This window comes from Lolium perenne, chromosome 2, assembly GCF_019359855.2.
Source record: "Lolium perenne isolate Kyuss_39 chromosome 2, Kyuss_2.0, whole genome shotgun sequence".
Taxonomy (NCBI): domain Eukaryota; kingdom Viridiplantae; phylum Streptophyta; class Magnoliopsida; order Poales; family Poaceae; genus Lolium; species Lolium perenne.
Genome location: NC_067245.2, coordinates 246,602,287 through 246,620,213, shown reverse-complemented (window position 1 = coordinate 246,620,213; position 17,927 = coordinate 246,602,287).

Here is a 17,927-nt window from a genome sequence, read left to right as displayed (position 1 = left end):
ATGAAAATGCTCAAATGGAATGAAAGTTGCGTACATATCTGAGGATCATGCACGTAAATTGGCTTAATTTTCTGAGCTACCTACAGGGAGGTAGACCCAGATTCGTGACAGCAAAGAAATCTGGAACTGCGCAGTAATCCAAAACTAGTATGAACTTTTCTATCAACGACTTTACTTGGCACAACAAAACACAAAACTAAGATAAGGAGAGGTTGCTACAGTAGTAAACAACTTCCAAGACACAAATATAAAACAAAATACTGTAGCAAAATAACACATGGGTTATCTCCCAAGAAGTTCTTTCTTTATAGCCGTTAAGATGGGCTCAGCAGTTTTAATGATGCACTCATAAGAAATAGTAATTGAAGCGAAAGAGAGCATCCAGAGGCAAATTCAAAACACATTTAAGTCTAACATGCTTCCTATGCATAGGAATCTTGTAAATAAACAAGTTCATGAAGAGCAAAGTAACAAGCATAGGAAGATAAAACAAGTATAGCTTGAAAAATTTCAGCACATAGAGAGGCATTTTATTAACATGAAAATTTCTACAACCATATTTTCCTCTCTCATAATAACTTTCAGTAGCAATATGAGAAAACTCAACAATATAACCATCACATAAAGCATTCTTATCATGAGTCTCATGCATAAAATTATTACTCTCCACATAAGCATAGTCAATTTTATTAGTTGTAGTGGGAGCAAATTCAACAAAGTAGCTATCATATATAGGAGGCATATTGTAATCATAATCAAATTTATCCTCCATAACAGGTGGTACCATAAGACTACCATCATTATAATCATCATAAATTGGAGGCAAAGTATCATCAAAGAAAATTTTCTCCTCAATTCTTGGGGGACTAAAAAGATCATGCTCATCAAAGCCAGCTTCCCCAAGCTTAGAATTTTCCATATCATTAGCAACAATGGTATTCAAAGTGTTCATACTAACATGTTCCATGGGTTTTTTAATTTTCGGATCAAACCATCCATGTCTTAAATCAGGAAATAGAGTAAAAAGCTCATTGTTGTCCATTATGCCTTACTAGTGTAAACAAGAAACAAAAAGATGCAATTGCAGGATCTAAAGGAAATAGCTTTGAGTACTTACGATGCGCCGGAAAATAGCTTAGTAGCCGAGGTCCGGAGTGTGAGTACCTTTTACCTTTCCTCCCCGGCAACGGCGCCAGAAAAGTGCTTGATGTCTACGTTCCCCCTCCTTTCCTGTAGACAGTGTTGGGCCTCCAAGAGCAGAGGTTTGTAGAACAGCAGCAAGTTTTCCCTTAAGTGGATCACCCAAGGTTTATCGAACTCAGGGAGGAAGAGGTCAAAGATATCCCTCTCATGCAACCCTGCAACCACAAAGCAAGAAGTCTCTTGTGTCCCCAACACACCTAATAGGTGCACTAGTTCGGCGAAGAGATAGTGAAATACAGGTGGTATGAATATATATGAGCAGTAGCAACGGTGCCAGAAAATAGCTTGCTGGCGTGTAGTTGATGGTGGTAGTATTGCAGCAGTAGTAACGCAAAGAAACGATGAAACAAGCAGTAGTAACGCAGCAGTATTTAGGAACAAGGCCTAGGGATTACACTTTCACTAGTGGACACTCTCAACATTGATCACATAACAGAATAGATAAATGCATACTCTACACTTTTGTTGGATGATGAACACATTGCGTAGGATTACACGAACCCTCAATGCCGGAGTTAACAAGCTCCACAATAATGCTCATATTTAAGTAACCTTATAGTGTAAGATAGATCAACAGACTAAACCAAGTACTAACATAGCATGCACACTGTCACCTTCATGCATATGTAGGAGGAATAGATCACATCAATATTATCATAGCAATAGTTAACTTCGCAATCTACAAGAGATCATGATCATAGCATAAACCAAGTACTAACACGGTGCACACACTGTCACCTTTACACACGTGCAGGAGGAATAGAACTACTTTAATAACTTTGCTAGAGTAGCACATAGATAAATTGTGATACAAACTCATATGAATCTCAATCATGTAAAGCAGCTCATGAGATTATTGTATTGAGGTACATAGGAGAGAGATGAACCACATAGCTACCGGTACAGCCCCGAGCCTCGATGGAGAACTACTCCCTCCTCATGGGAGCAGCAGCGGTGATGAAGATGGCGGTAGAGATGGCAGCGGTGTCGATGGAGAAGCCTTCCGGGGGCACTTCCCCGCTCCGGCAGCGTGCCGGAACAGAGACTCCTGTCCCCCAGATCTTGGCCTCGCGATGGCGGCGGCTCTGGAAGGTTTCTGTGGTTTTCGTCGAACGTATCGGGGTTTCGATCCGGGGGCTTTATATAGGCGAAGAGGCGGCGCGGGAGGGTCGAAGGGCGACGACACCATAGGGGCGGCGCGGCCGGGGCACTGGGCCGCGCCGGCCTATGGTGCAGGGGCCCAGTGCCCCCTCAGTCCTTCCGGGTGTTACGGATGCTTCCGGTGAAAATAGGAACTTGGGCGTTGATTTCGTCCGATTCCGAGAATATTTCGTTACTAGGATTTACGAAACCAAAAATAGCAGAAAACAGAGCGGCACTTCGGCATCTTGTTAATAGGTTAGTTCCAGAAAATGCACGAATATGACATAAAGTGTGCATAAAACATGTAGATAACATCAATAATGTGGCATGGAACATAAGAAATTATCGATACGTTGGAGACGTATCACCCGCAAAGCACTTCTGGTCACACGTCCGATGCTGAGTGCAAGGGCGTGCCACCTGACCTATACCTGGTCAGGAAGGTGATGGGGATGCCTCGCTTAGTTTCCTGCATGGCATACACGTAAACATTAAATAAGAGCCTCGATCGGCTCTCAGGTTATCCTGTGAATCGGCTCAAGGAGCCGATCCACCCATGATTCGTTCGGGGTGAACGAATATATGGTGGTCCTGCTTGATCAAGATAAAGCTAATTAGATCTACGACGATTTAGGGTTTTCACCGCATAATCGGATCATCCTACTCACGATTGGGCCTCGCGGCCACGCACGGTGATCGTAAGCCGATCCTAGATGGGGCCTAAAAACCAACACGAGGTTGATCCCCGGAACATCCTGTCTAGGACTAGCGAACGACACCCTACGTGCCGCTGGATCCTCCAACCCTTTGTAAGGCCTAACTATTGCAGATATTAAACTAATCCTTGTAGAACAAGGAGCAATCGTAACGGATCAGATCTACCAAATAATGATCAAGCGGGGTGCCGCCCCCACACCTAAGATAGGTGTGAGGGCGGCTAGATATGCAAGGGTTGCACTACGCTAGCATGTTGCGCGAAGAACTATGCTAACCCTAACAAATCTATGATAACTACGTTGCTCGCCATCAACAAGGCTTCAGTACGAGCAACGCATGAACAACGTGGAGCTTGTGCTGCCTAGATCGCAAGATGCGATCTAGGCAGCATGTCGCTTACCGGATAGAAACCCTCGAGACGAAGGAGTTGGCGATGCGCCGAGATTGGTTTGTTTGGTTGAACGTGTGTTGTTGTTTATTCCATAAACCCTAGATACATATTTATAGTCCAGGGGACTTTCTAATTTAGGCGTGCACCTAACCGTGCACGGGTAAAATTCTATCTTCTAATCTAAGATGTAATCTATTATAATTAAAGATACACGGGCAATCCAGCCCAAACTCCTCGTGCAAGGCCGCTTCGAAGATGCTCCACGTGTATGTCCTTCAAGCCCATCTTCACTTACGGCCCATCTCCCGATTTGGCCAAAATCGGGTGATAACACATGCCCCCCTGGTTTTGGAAATAAGATTTCCAAAATCATTACGCTTTCTTTCGTCGGGTCATGTCATGGCAGAACCGCTGTCGTATCCTTTACCATGGTGTCTTGTCTCCTCAACTTCTTTCAAAACTTGATAACTTTAGCACCATTTCCTTGGAAACCGCAATGGCTCTAAATCCCCCATTAGGCTTCTCCTTATTAAACTGTGCCGATCCTCTTCCACTGCTCTTGCTATCGGCACTAAAAAACCCTCTTTCCTTGTAGCAATGCCTCCTTCTTCCTCCGTCTCCTCCGGCCTTTCTTTCCAATCTTCTTCCCCAAGCGAGCCAATGTCGGAGCTCGAGTGGGACTTCGATTCTCATGCCGGACAGCGACATGCCCCTAACCGATGAGGAGGGCGACCTCCACCTCCTCGTTGAAGGGGAACTGGAGAGCGAAAACGAGGATGACCTCTCCTCCTGGAGGAATCCCACTTCCTATGATAAGGAAGAGGAAGACGAAGATACGGAGGAAGAAAAGGAGGAGGATGACACCTCCTCCTCCACTGGATACCCGTCGGCGAAGCGCCTCCGTTTCTTGGGCAGATAGTGAAAATGACGATGACGACGCAGAGGTCGAGGGCGGAAGCAACGCCGGTGACAGCTACGATGTTGACGACGAGGGCAGCGAGGATTAGTGACATAGCATCAGTAGTATGCGAGCAATCGGCTCTTCTTTTGTTCCCCTTTGAGCAACCGGCTCTTCATTGTAAAAAACCCTCCTTTGTTAATGAAGAGGCATTTTCCAGTCAATTGTTTTGCCGATAGTCAAAGTCACGCAATCTCCAAAAAGAGCCGATGGCATCGCATCGGTCTCCATCATAAAAACACGAGTAGCGTCGACCTAGCCGCCCCTCCAAACGGTAACCTGCGACCTCCATCTGAAAAGGCAAACTCAGATCCCCAAATCGCCGCCTGAGCAGTTCCAACCCACAACCATCTACACAGATCTCGACCACACTGCCCCCGGCTCCCTCAACGCATCCCATGGCGGAATCATCCAATACCGATGCCACGGCTTCCGGACTGAAGGTAATCCTCAACCTCCTCTCGCCGTTCGTCTTGACATGGGATTAATGGCAAACACCTAAATTAATGTCTCGCCCCTCTACTAATTTAGGTTTCAGACATTCTTCTGCCACACCCTTCTCTCGCAAATTCGATGTGCCTCGGTCCTCGTTCTTCTGAGAGTCCTGCCCTGTCAATTTCGTGCGAAGCTAACAGAATCCCCTTTGTGAGCCAGAACCTAGATCTAACTTCCTGGGCCGACTGCCTGCGAGCCTGGCCTAATCCTCCTGAGGGTTGGGTGGCATGGTACAATAGAGTATCAAAATCCCACTATGCCACTTGGGAAACCACAGGGATAGCCGATGCCCTATCATTATCATTATCTCCTCTTGAGAAGAATGAGAACATCCTGAAAACCATCGGCTACTTCTGGTCTGATGCCCTGAACTGCTTCATGTTTGGTCATGGCCCTATGACACCGACCCTGCTAGATGTGGCCATGATCACAGGGCTAGACATTGCATCCCCCAGCCCTTCTGCATTCAAACTGCCAAAAGTTCCTTTCACTCTCTCCTCTAAAAAAGAGTGTACCAGCTGGGGCGCCTATCTCAATCGTTATATGAAAACCAAAGGCCCCGTGACGGAGAGGGAACACACAGCCTTCCTGAATTTACAGGTGGAGCACTTCATATTCTGCGGCCCATCACTTGCTCCCACCAAGAATTACCTCTCCCTGGCCTATGAACTTGCTAAAGGTACCCAACTTGGCCTAGGCAAACTATTTCTTGGAGAGATTTACCGATCCCTTCAACTGATGTCTGTCAAACTGTTTTCTCGAAAGACAGTTAAAACTGGCGGCCCCTGGTGGTTCATTCAGTTGTGGGCCCAACTATACTTCCAAAACCAAATCCCAGACTTCCCATCGCTGACCACCTGCACCTTTCCGGATGTAAATGGGAAGGAGATTCGATGCACCAGCTATGGCCAAGCCCTGTATGGTCTCCCGGGCAGCAGGCTGATCCCCAAAGAAGCAGCAGGGTGGTTTAAGATTTTCTTCCAAGGTTTGGACAACCCCCTGTTCCACCCTTATACTGAATCGGCAAATTTTGAGAACCCAGTCTCTTTCCGATTGGATGATTTTGCCGATGACGCTAGCACCCAGCATCTGTATTCTATCATGATCCGTCCTTGCTTCCTCCCCGTTGGCATGAGTACCTCGAACCGGATCATCAAGCCTGGTTATGAGTGTTACCAACCGGTAGTGGTAGCACGACAGCTTGGCCTCGGGCAGGTGCCTCCACACTTCTTCCTACACCACCTGACAGCAAGTAGAGCTGAACTGCCTAACATTATTACTGGCCAAAGATGTTATACCTTCTTCGATGCTTTGGCCATTCTAATTCCCCGCGACCTCCGTTTCTCCTTCACCACCGATGGCTTCGAGACTTGGTGGTCTATGTGGAAGACCCACGTCTTCAGGAGGGCTCTAGGACCGCTACTGAGAGAGCTTGACGCCGAGTATGACATCCCTGCAGACCAGGTACCATTACTTAAGCATTTCCTGTATCCGCCTTATGGTGATCGTCTGTGACCTGACTCTTTCTCCTGGCAGCAACAAGATGGTCCGGCTCCCACACAAGTCGACGGTTCCCCTTTTGTATTCCTTCCTCCGGCACCAGTGGTTCTCTTCTGCCAGAGCTCGCCACCCCTAAAGAAAGTCATAATGCAGAGTCAGCCGATTTCACCGAAATCGGCTCCCAAGAGTAAAGCATCTTCGGGGCCGATTGCCCCCCGAGCCTCGACTCAGGTGAGGACGGCAGTGAGGAAGGTGGCTGCCAGAAAAACCCTGCAGCGTAAAGCTCCGGCCCAAGAAAGCTTGCGTGTAAGTTGGTTCAGACCCTGTAGACACTTGTCCACTTTCAACAATTTGTTTACAATACGCTCGTATTCTTTCCTACAGGCCTCCATTGAAGGAACCTCCAGCGGGGCCGAAGAAACCAGTCAGGGGGACTCGAGCTCGGGCAATTCCGAGAGGTCCACCACCCAGAGCCAGACGGCTTCACCAGCGCCGGCTTCCAAGAAAAGGTCGATCACTGAACCCCCTGCCCCCAAGCCCCGAGCAGATCGGGGTCACGCACGAAGCGCCGCTGCGTCAAAAGGGCTCGTAAGAACCCACGAGCCTCTTCATCAAGCCAGGAGGTTTCAAACGTAATCACCTTCTTGGTCATGCTTCATGCTCGTGTTCTTCTTTCCCGTCGTCATGGACGGATCGGCTAACCACTTCCTCTTGCAGGCCGCAGAAACTTCTAGCGGAGACGTTGAAGAGATACCGATACCGTCTGCCACCCCGGACCTAGCCACCTCGGCGATCGCGTCTGCCCAAGTGGCTGACCCATCTCAGTCTATAGAAAAGCCGATCGTTACTGCATCGGCTGTTCCTCCTTCCTTGGGAGAGGTATATCCCTCCCCCTTGGCTCCATTAATTCCCCCATTGCCTCCTAAACTCACTTTGTTTGCCCTATCAGGGTTGTGATCTCTCGAGCTTGCTTACGTTCGACCCAGAATCCATCGAACCAACTTCTTCCAAGGCAAGTGGAGATCCGATCCCTAGTACGGTCCGTGGTCCACTCCAGCGTCTCAAAGACTTGCTTTCTGCCTCAACTGAGACTCTGATTGAAAACTCCGAGGAAGCCAAAGGCATCCTCGAGGATATCCAGCCTCATCTCCCTATGACCACACAAGTGAAGCTCGGCCTCTTTGTTACCCTGCCGGTCTTTAAGTCAAGGGTGCGATCGGCTCGCCAAAGGATTACTCTTCGCCACTCTCAACTTCCGCTGAGAGCCGATATTGCCGAAAAGTGTCGACGGCTCAATGAGAAGAAGGCTGCTCTGGACGCGAAGACGGACACTTCCGCCACTCGCGCCGAACTCGAGACCCTGCGCAAGGAGCTGGAGAATCTTGAAGAGAGGGTAAAGGTGACCAAACAGCTCATCCAGGACAAGGAAGCCCTGGTTGCCCGTTCTCAAGACGAAGCAAAAGGCTTCACAGCCGATCTGAAGACCGATCTGGCTGAAATCCGTACCCTGAGCAATCAGCTGGTGACGGGTAAGGACGAGGATGACCAGGCTGAGATCGCTGAGGCGGATCGCATCCGTATTGACGCCGTTCTCGCCCTCGGCGTGTTTCTTCAGTAGGGCCTTCAGAGACAGATGATGTTCCGCTGGACTGGATCTTTCTGTACTTGCTACAAAAAAAAAAATTTTTTTTTTTACTGGCCGATTTTCCATCGGCTCCTGACATTTTCTTTCCCTACCCATGCGTCTGTCTGCTGATCATATGCCTCCCCCGAGCCGAATACGTCGGTGAGTGGCTGCGGCTATCGGCTGTATTATGCCAAGGCACGCTGTACTCGTGCGTCGGCTCCGTTGAGATTCGCGTAGCCGACGTGGCCGCTGTTCGTTAGATCACCGTTGAACCCAAGCAGACCGTGTGGTGAGAATAATCTTGGCCGATTCGCTGTATCGAAGCGCTCCATGAAGGCTTTGTAATATCCCTTGTGTAATCCTGGAGCACTAGGCTCCGTCGGGAGGACGAGCATCGTGTTCGTACCAGCCGATGTCTCGTCGCCGGCTTTCCTTTGCTCGGTGTCGGGGCCGATCGCATGGAGCAGCCTTTTCCTTATCTTCGCTATGAGAGCAGTTGCCCTCGCCTCTATCTTCATTAGGGGGGCGCCCCAGTTCTATCATGCTGATGTTGACCGAGTATCCTGGTTGGCACCTCCCAGGGTAAGTATCGTTAACCCTGTCAACGGCGCGCGACGGTGAATTAGGCATTTCTGGTGCCGCCGATGTGAATGACGACGGTAGACGGGACTGAAGTGGCCCTTTTCCTCGGTAGGTCCCGAGAGCTGGTTCTAATAGAGAGCGCTGATTCTTCATGACCTCCTTGATCATCCGAACGGCGACATGTTCCAGAGTATTCACCAGACTCTCAGAATGGAGACGCAACGAGTGAGTCACCATGCCACTAATCTCCTGGCGCACGGCCCTGGTGCGTTCCTCCGATGGGACAGATAGGTCCACTCCATCGAGTGCGCCTTCCGGTGAGAACCCCTTCCATCTGATGCCATGGGAACGGGTTCTCTGAAAAGAGCCGATGAGGTCGGCTTCGAGGGTGACTTTGATCTCGTCATACCTCTTCTTGAGCTCGTCGGGCAGCTCCTCGTAGGTGACTGGCGTGCCGTCCGCCATCTCAGATGTAGATGGCGATGTGGTTGATGTAGAAGCTTGTCCCACCGGCGTGCTGCAGAATGTGTTGACTGCCAAAACCCACCGGCGGGCAGCGACGGTCAACAGCTGTAGAGCCGGGAACAACCTAGAGCTGCGGCTGGCTGAGGTCCCTCCGAGCGATGGCCCGCAAAGCACTTCTGGTCACACGTCCGATGCTGAGTGCAAGGGCGTGCCACCTGACCTATACCTGGTCAGGAAGGTGATGGGGATGCCTCGCTTAGTTTCCTGCATGGCATACATGTAAACATTAAATAAGAGCCTCGATCGGCTCTCAGGTTATCCTGTGAATCGGCTCAAGGAGCCGATCCACCCATGATTCGTTCGGGGTGAACGAATATATGGTGGTCCTGCTTGATCAAGATAAAGCTAATTAGATCTACGACGATTTAGGGTTTTCACCGCATAATCGGATCATCCTACTCACGATTGGGCCTCGCGGCCACGCACGGTGATCGTAAGCCAATCCTAGATAGGGCCTAAAAACCAGCACGAGGTTGATCCCCGGAACATCCTGTCTAAGACTAGCGAACGACACCCTACGTGCCGCTGGATCCTCCAACCCTTTGTAAGGCCTAACTATTGCAGATATTAAACTAATCCTTGTAGAACAAGGAGCAATCGTAACGGATCAGATCTACCAAATAATGATCAAGCGGGGTGCCGCCCCCACACCTAAGATAGGTGTGAGGGCGGCTAGATATGCAAGGGTTGCACTACGCTAGCATGTTGCGCGAAGAACTATGCTAACCCTAACAAATCTATGATAACTACGTTGCTCGCCATCAACAAGGCTTCAGTACGAGCAACGCATGAACAACGTGGAGCTTGTGCTGCCTAGATCGCAAGATGCGATCTAGGCAGCATGTCGCTTACCGGATAGAAACCCTCGAGACGAAGGAGTTGGCGATGCGCCGAGATTGGTTTGTTTGGTTGAACGTGTGTTGTTGTTTATTCCATAAACCCTAGATACATATTTATAGTCCAGGGGACTTTCTAATTTAGGCGTGCACCTAACCGTGCACGGGTAAAATTCTATCTTCTAATCTAAGATGTAATCTATTATAATTAAAGATACACGGGCAATCCAGCCCAAACTCCTCGTGCAAGGCCGCTTCGAAGATGCTCCACGTGTATGTCCTTCAAGCCCATCTTCACTTACGGCCCATCTCCCGATTTGGCCAAAATCGGGTGATAACAGTGGGTGAGCAAAAAGAGGAGGGTTGTAGGGCATCGGTTGCTGGTATGGAGCATAGGGATGCATGTAGTGATGTTGCATATATGGAGGAACATAGGGCGAGGGAGGCTGAGGCGCATAGACCGGCTGTGGAGGAGGCTCATACGCCGGTTGTTGAGGAGGCACAGAGGCCGGCTGTGGTGGGCGATCAAATCCTCCCCCATAAGGGTTTGGTTGACACACCGCCACATTCATCGACGACATGAAGCTAGGATGTAGGCGCAGCCTGTCCCGAGTTCTGAAACATACAATCACGAGTTTCACAAGACAAAATCTGAGAGCACATGTCATTAAGTGAGGTACATCGTTGATCGCAAGACCAAATTGTTGAAGTAGCCATCAAGACCATTCATAATGTAGTCCTTGAGTTCATCATCATCGACAGGTTTACCAGCAGCAATAAGCTCAGAGGCGTAGCCTTTCATCTTGGTGATATATTGTTGTGCGGTCATGTCAAGTTTCTCCATGTTTGTGAGAGCGCCACGAATTGTAGAGACCCTTGACTTAGATTAAGCAGCATAGAGATCATTGAGAGGACGCCAAACCGCAGCAGCAGTAGAGAGCCCAAAAACGTGGGGAAGAACATCCTCGGCAAGGGAATTGACGAGGTAGCTGACAACTTGCTGATCCCGCATGACCCATGTATCATATGCGGGGGTTAGGGGCAGTGATCTTCTTCTTGTCAGAGTCTTTGACATCGAGAAATTCAGCCGGGCATCACTCAGAACCATCGAGGAGGCCCATCACCCGGGCACCGCGCAGGGTGCAGGAGAGGAAGTTATCCCGGGTCAACTTGATGGCCAGCAGCGCACCAATGGTGACCGAGACCGGGGTTGTTGACGAGGAAGCCATCAAGAATCGTGGAGCAGGGTCGTAGAAGTCGAAGGGAGGACGGGGAGGCCTTGTCGTAGCGATCGGGAACCAGCGATCGGAAGTTGTAGATGTATCTAGGGTTTTTGGGTGTGGGAGTTTGGAGGTACGAGGGGAAAACTGATCTAGGGAATTGAGAGAGGGGAAGGAGAACTATGGCGTGGTGGTGTTGGATCGTGAGAGAGGGTTGGAGATGCTCGGCGATGGCGATGGCAGAGATCCAGACGGCGACAACGGCTAAAGGGGAAGGAAGAGGGAGGCCTGATACCATGTTAACGTAAAGTTTCGTTGGGTGGAACAGTGTAACCCTTTGGGGTCACCGGTTGCATGTTGATATCGATGAGGAAAATCCCCTCACGTGGTTTGTACATGCAGAATATGTATACTATTGGTGTACTACACCATATCGTATACGTATATATATATATATATATTACACCTCTAATACAGCTTCTGCCGCGTTGGAGCAGATGATGAGCAACCTGGCGGTGCTTCTGAACAAGTGCAAAATTGAGTAGATGCTGCCTAATTATGCCTTCTAGTTGTACATCTAGTTATCGCGATATGTCGAACTAATGAGCATGTCCAACCTGCTTGAATAGGTTAAACCTCAAAACGGATAAAATCGAAGATATATCTTTCTAAGTGGGTTAAATATGGAGAAATTTTCGCTAAATTGGGTAAATGGTGTCACAAATTGAAATGTGATTTTTATATTTTAAACCCCATTTACGAAAATAAACTATGTACCTGCAAAGAAATCGTAACTTTTTAAACTTTCATTATGATTTTTGATATGTTGAAAGTACCAAGCTCACCGGAGCTCATTAGAGGAGGCCCTATTGCCCTCTCCAGTGCAAGTGGGAATAACACACACACTGGGCTTCCCTCCGGGGCCGCTCCCAAAATGGCACACTAACATTTATCTTTCTTTTCTCTAAAATTTGAACATTTTTAAGTTCAAACAAATTTAAATTTGAACACAATTTAAATTTAAACAATATTTGATCTGAACATTTTTTAAAAAATTAAAAAATAATATTATTATTTTTATGTGAACATTTTAAAAATATGGATAGTTTTATTTTAAAAAATCTCACAAAAAAACATGTAAACCCGAAAAAGAACCCAACAGAAAAACATCAAAACCGCAGACACGAAAAACAGCTAAATTCAGAAAAAGTGAAAGCCTGGGAAAAACTGGCCTAATCTGTAGTGGGCAGCCTATTACACCGCCCGTGCTGGCGGGACATATTCTCTCTCGCATGCACGCGGGCGATGTATCGGGTTTGCCGCTCGTCAATCTGTTTCCGTATACTGAGATAATTTGCAAGGCCCACTATCTTATTTCCTTTGTGTTTAAGAGATGGGAACTGGTAATAATGGGTCTGGTTACTGGGAGGCACCCGTAGGCCCATCGATCTGTCATGCCTCCGCGCCGCACACCGGGTGCTCCTATTGACCGCCTTAAGCGACGATTCCGGACGGCTCCGCTTAGAGAATCCGATGTGCCGGACTAAGATGCGCTAAGGCCCATGTTACGCACGCTCGCAGCTGAAGCTATACTTTCACAGTAGTGGTGCGCTGCTGACCTTTACTAAGGTTTCGCTAATTTGTTTTCTTATATTTTCTAGATAGTTTAAATAAATGTTTAAATCTACAAACTGTTTAAATTTGAAAATTGTATTATTCTAAAAAATCAAATTTAAATTCGTTCAGATTTTAAAATGTTCATATATAAAATTTTCAAATCAAAAAAATGTTCAAATTTAAATTTGTTCAAATCTAAAAAATGTTCATATTTTAAAAATGTTCAAATCTAAAAATGTTTAAATCTAAAAATGTTCGAGTCTGAAAAATGTTTGAATTTAAAAAATGTTTGAATTCAAAAAATGTTCAAATCAAAGAAAATGAATCTAAAAATGTTCGAATTAAAAAATGTTCAAATTAAAAAATGTTCAAAGTTCGAAAAGGTTCAAAATTGAAAAATGATCGGATTTAAAAGGATCAAAAGGTGAAAATTCAAATTTGAAAAAGTTTAGGTTTGAATTTTAAAAAAAAAACTGATAGAAAAATTAGAAAACCACCAACAGCCAGAAGAAAAACGCAAAAAAGAAACAAGAGAAAACCAGCTAAAGGGAAGACAAACCAGAAATAAAACACACTCCCTCCCTAAATGGGCCGGCACAGAAATGACTGCCCTTGTGCGGAGCATCGTATCCACCTGACTATAAGCGGAGAATAGAAATTTTCGCGCGGAAACAGAACCTAACGTTGGGTCGCGGGGAGTCGGGGATTTCGGTTGCGCGGGTTGTGGACTGGGAGGAGGACGTCGGCATGATTTCGCCCGCACCGGCGCATGGAATGGATGGCCGCACGACTCCAAAGCGGGCCAGATTGCGCGTGTTGTTTTGTTCCCCATCTGAAAGGAGCAGCGCACTGCGCGGCCAGGTACTTCTATTTCATGCCTTAAGCGCGAGATAATCGGTCCGGCATGATCTTAAACTAGGCCAGGCGCATTTATCCGTCGCTGGCTTTTCCACGAAGGTGACTCGTGTGTTGTTGTATGTAGCTTCGATTTCCAAATATCTAAACAGAAATCAAATCGAACGAAAATCAAATCGAACAAAAATCAAAACAGAACAAAACATTCAAAACTGAAAAATGATCAAAAGTAAAATAATGTTCAAAATACGAAAAAGTTTACATTTGAAAAAGTTTGAAATAAAAAATGTTCAAAATTAAAAAAATGTTCAAAATACGAAAAAGTTTACATTTGAAAAAGTTCAAAATTAAAAATGTTCAAAGTTTGAAAAAGTTCAACAAACATTAAATATAAAAAGTTCAAAATCTAGAAAATTTAAAACTAAAAGATGTTCAGAATTGAAAACTGTTCAAAATTAAAAAATTCAATATTAAAAAATGTTCAAAGAAATAAAAGTTAAAAATGACTGGAAAAAATAAAATTACCACCAGAAAAAAAAAAGAAAACCCGGACCAGAAATCCTAGTAAAGAAGAAAAGGCACGTACAGAAAAACGGGAGCACCTATAGAACGCGAACCGGTACGTTCGCTCCGCTCAGACCAGTGCGGGGAAAGGTGTTTAATGGGCTCGGTCCATTAAACGACGAAGCGTTCGTCGTTTTCGTTGTTCCCGTGATTGTAACGCTCCATTCTATTGTTCCCTAGTTCATTCCTTGAAATTGGTAGTTTTAACTGAAACAAGTTTGGTAGTTCGAGTCTGTTTGTAAAATTTAATCTGAAGTAACTTTTGTCATCTCCTGAACTAGGGCTGCAGTTTTCAACTATTTAGGTAGAACCATCTCCTGAAGCAAGAAGGCTGGAGGTTATTCAAATCTTTAAACAATTGATATTCCTCCTGTTTAGATAAAAACATCTCCTGGACAAATTTTGAAGTTCGTCTGTTTCAAATTACAAAAATACATGAAGGTGGAAATAGTGAAACTTCAGAAAAATTTGAGCGACGCATGGATCAGATTGATGAAACTTCAGAAAAATAGTTGAACTTCGACTGGAGCTCTGCTATTTCAATTGGAATTACATCTGAGTTGTCGAAAAAATCTGTATTTCCACAGACATACATGTACCATGTTTCCCTCGTCCCGTCAAAAAAGAAAAATCACAGTCTTTTATCCTTTCTTGAACGCTCCACTTTCCGAATTCTGTTCTGTCAATAATGAGGTACAGAACTGTATCATTTAGAGAACAAAATGCTTCATGTAGAAATGAGGAGGTACAGAACTGTTTCATTTAGAAAACATAAGTTACAAAGTTATACCTTGCTTTTGCAGAAAGATTGTGTTCATCTTTTTAGAAATGACTTCACACAAAAGGTCATCGAAGAAGATGAGGGGCCTGAATTTTTTTTGAATGAGGCTAGTTTCAGATATCTTAATTTTTTTTAGAAAGAACATGATGAAGAAACAAAAGAATTTACACCCCCTTACATGATTAGCTAGAAACCTTTTGACAACTGGAGCTTCTTGCTCTTTAACTTGTTTATTACAAGCTGGCAGCATATTTTTTCACCCATACCTTGTACATCAGCCTGTTGAATATGATGAGAAACAAGTTAACTAAGAGAAAAATAAAATTTACTTATTGAATAGATGCGAAAAAGTATAGGTACAGAAAAGTTTCAGACAGTGTAGAATGGTTGAAAACTTGGGACAAGGAAAAATGATTACTATCTGGAGAATAGTTTCACTTCAATCCCATCGAAAATTCGAATGTATTGCATAACGAAAATGCCTGAATCATATCTGTTATATAAAAAAGGAACATAACCGTAAATCAATCAAAACTATTTCACATTTAATAGTAGGTAATCTAACCTGAATTTGCATTTAGGTACTTGTATGAACCTGGTTTGAAAATCTTGTATTTTGAAATATGTGCATCTGGGGTAAGTAAGGACAAACAACTTCTTGAAGTTTGAAGTAACTATTTTGAACGGTTTTGAACGGTTTTGCTCCTTAAACGGTTTTTGTGTACGAACAAAATTTGAAAATGAAACGCAATGCCACCTTGAACATTTTGAAAAACAGAACAAACTCCCCCAAGTCGGTTACATGAATAGATTTGCATGATGAACAAACAACATATAAAAATGATGGTTTCATGATTTCATCCTTGAACGATTTCCACCGAACAAAAATAAAAAACATGAACGGTTTTCATGTCTTGAACGTTTTCTTTGTATGAACAATATTTAAAAATTAATACATTCCCACCTAGAACAGTTTTGAAAAAATGAACGCATTTTCTAAGATTGGTTAAATAAACGGATTTCCATGATCAGACTATGTCCGAAAACCCCAAGAACGGTTTTGAAAATGAAGGCATTACCAACTTGAACATTTTCATAAAAACTAAAACAGATCCCCCCTTTAACATAAATGAATGCGAATCATGAACTGTTTTCATGACCGGATTTCCATGATGAACCAAAATACAAAAGCATGAATTGGTTCCATGACCAAATTTCCATGATGAACAAAAAACCAAAAGCATGAACGGTTTCCATCCCTTGAACGGTTTCCATATTCGTTTATGAAAAATATTTAAAAAATTAATACATCCCAACCCTTGAACATTTATGAAAAAAGGAACAGATTTTCCAAGGTTGGTTCAATGAACGGATTTCCAAGATGAACAAAATTCATATAAAAAAGATGGTTTCATCCCTGAACGGTTTCCATCAACGAACAATTTTGATGAATTAAAAAAAATTGAACGGTTTTGCTCCTTGAACTGTTTTTGTGTACGAACAAAATTTGAACAATTAAATTTGAACGGTTTCCATCATATAAATTTTGAACAATTAAAAAAAATTGAACGGTTTTGCTCCTTGAACGGTTTTTGTGTACGAACAAAATTTGAAAATGAAACGCAATGCCACCTTGAACATTTTGAAAAAGATAACAGATTTCCCCCAAGTTGGTTACATGAATATATTTGCATGATGAACAAAAAATCATATAAAAATGATGGTTTCATGATTTCATCCTTGAACTGTTTCCACCGAACAAAAATACAAACATGAACGGTTTTCATGCCTTGAACATTTTCTTTGAATGAACAATATTTAAAAATTAATACATTCCCACCTAGAACAGTTTTGCAAAATGAACGGATTTTCCAAGGTTGGTTAAACAAACGGATTTCCATGACCAAACTATGTCCGAAAACCCCAAGCATGAACGGTTTTTGAAAATGAACGCATTACCACCTTGAACATTTTCATAAAAACTAAAACGGATCCCCCCCTTTAACATAAAATGAATGCGAATCATGAACTGTTTTCATGACCGGATTTCCATGATGAACCAAAACACAAAAACATGAAAATGGTTCTGTGACCGAATTTGCATGGTGAACCAAAAAAACCAAAAGCATGAACGGTTTCATCCCTTGAACAGTTTCCATATTCGTTTATGAACAATATTTAAAAAATTAAATACATTCCAAACCCTTGAACATTTATGAAAAAAAGGAACGGATTTTCCAAGTTTGGTTGAATGAACGAATTTCCAAGATGAACAAGATTCATATAAGAAGATGGTTTCTTCTCTGAACGGTTTCCATCAACGAATTTGGAAAAAGAGCATTGATGAAAATTCATTCATAAATTTTCAACAATTCAAAAAAAATTGAACGGTTTTGCTCCTTGAACGGTTTTTGTGTACGAACAAAATTTAAAATGAAACGCAATGCCACCTTGAACATTTTGAAAAAGAGAATAGATTCCCCCAAGTTTGTTACATGAATAGATTTGCATGATGAACAAAAATCATATAAAAATGATGGTTTCATGATTTCATCCTTGAACGATTTCCACCGAACAAAAATACAAAACATGAACGGTTTTCATGTCTTGAACGTTTTCTTTGTATGAACAATATTTAAAAATTAATACATTCCCACCTAGAACAGATTTGAAAAAACGAACGGATTTTCCAAGGTTGGTTAAATAAACGGATTTCCATGATCAGACTATGTCCGAAAACCCCAAGCATGAACGGTTTTGAAAATGAACGCAGTACCAACTTGAGCATTTTCATAAAAACTAAAACAGATCCCCCCTTTAACATAAATGAATGCGAATCATGAACTGTTTTCATGACCGGATTTCCATGATGAACCAAAATACAAAAACATGAATTGGTGCCATGACCGAATT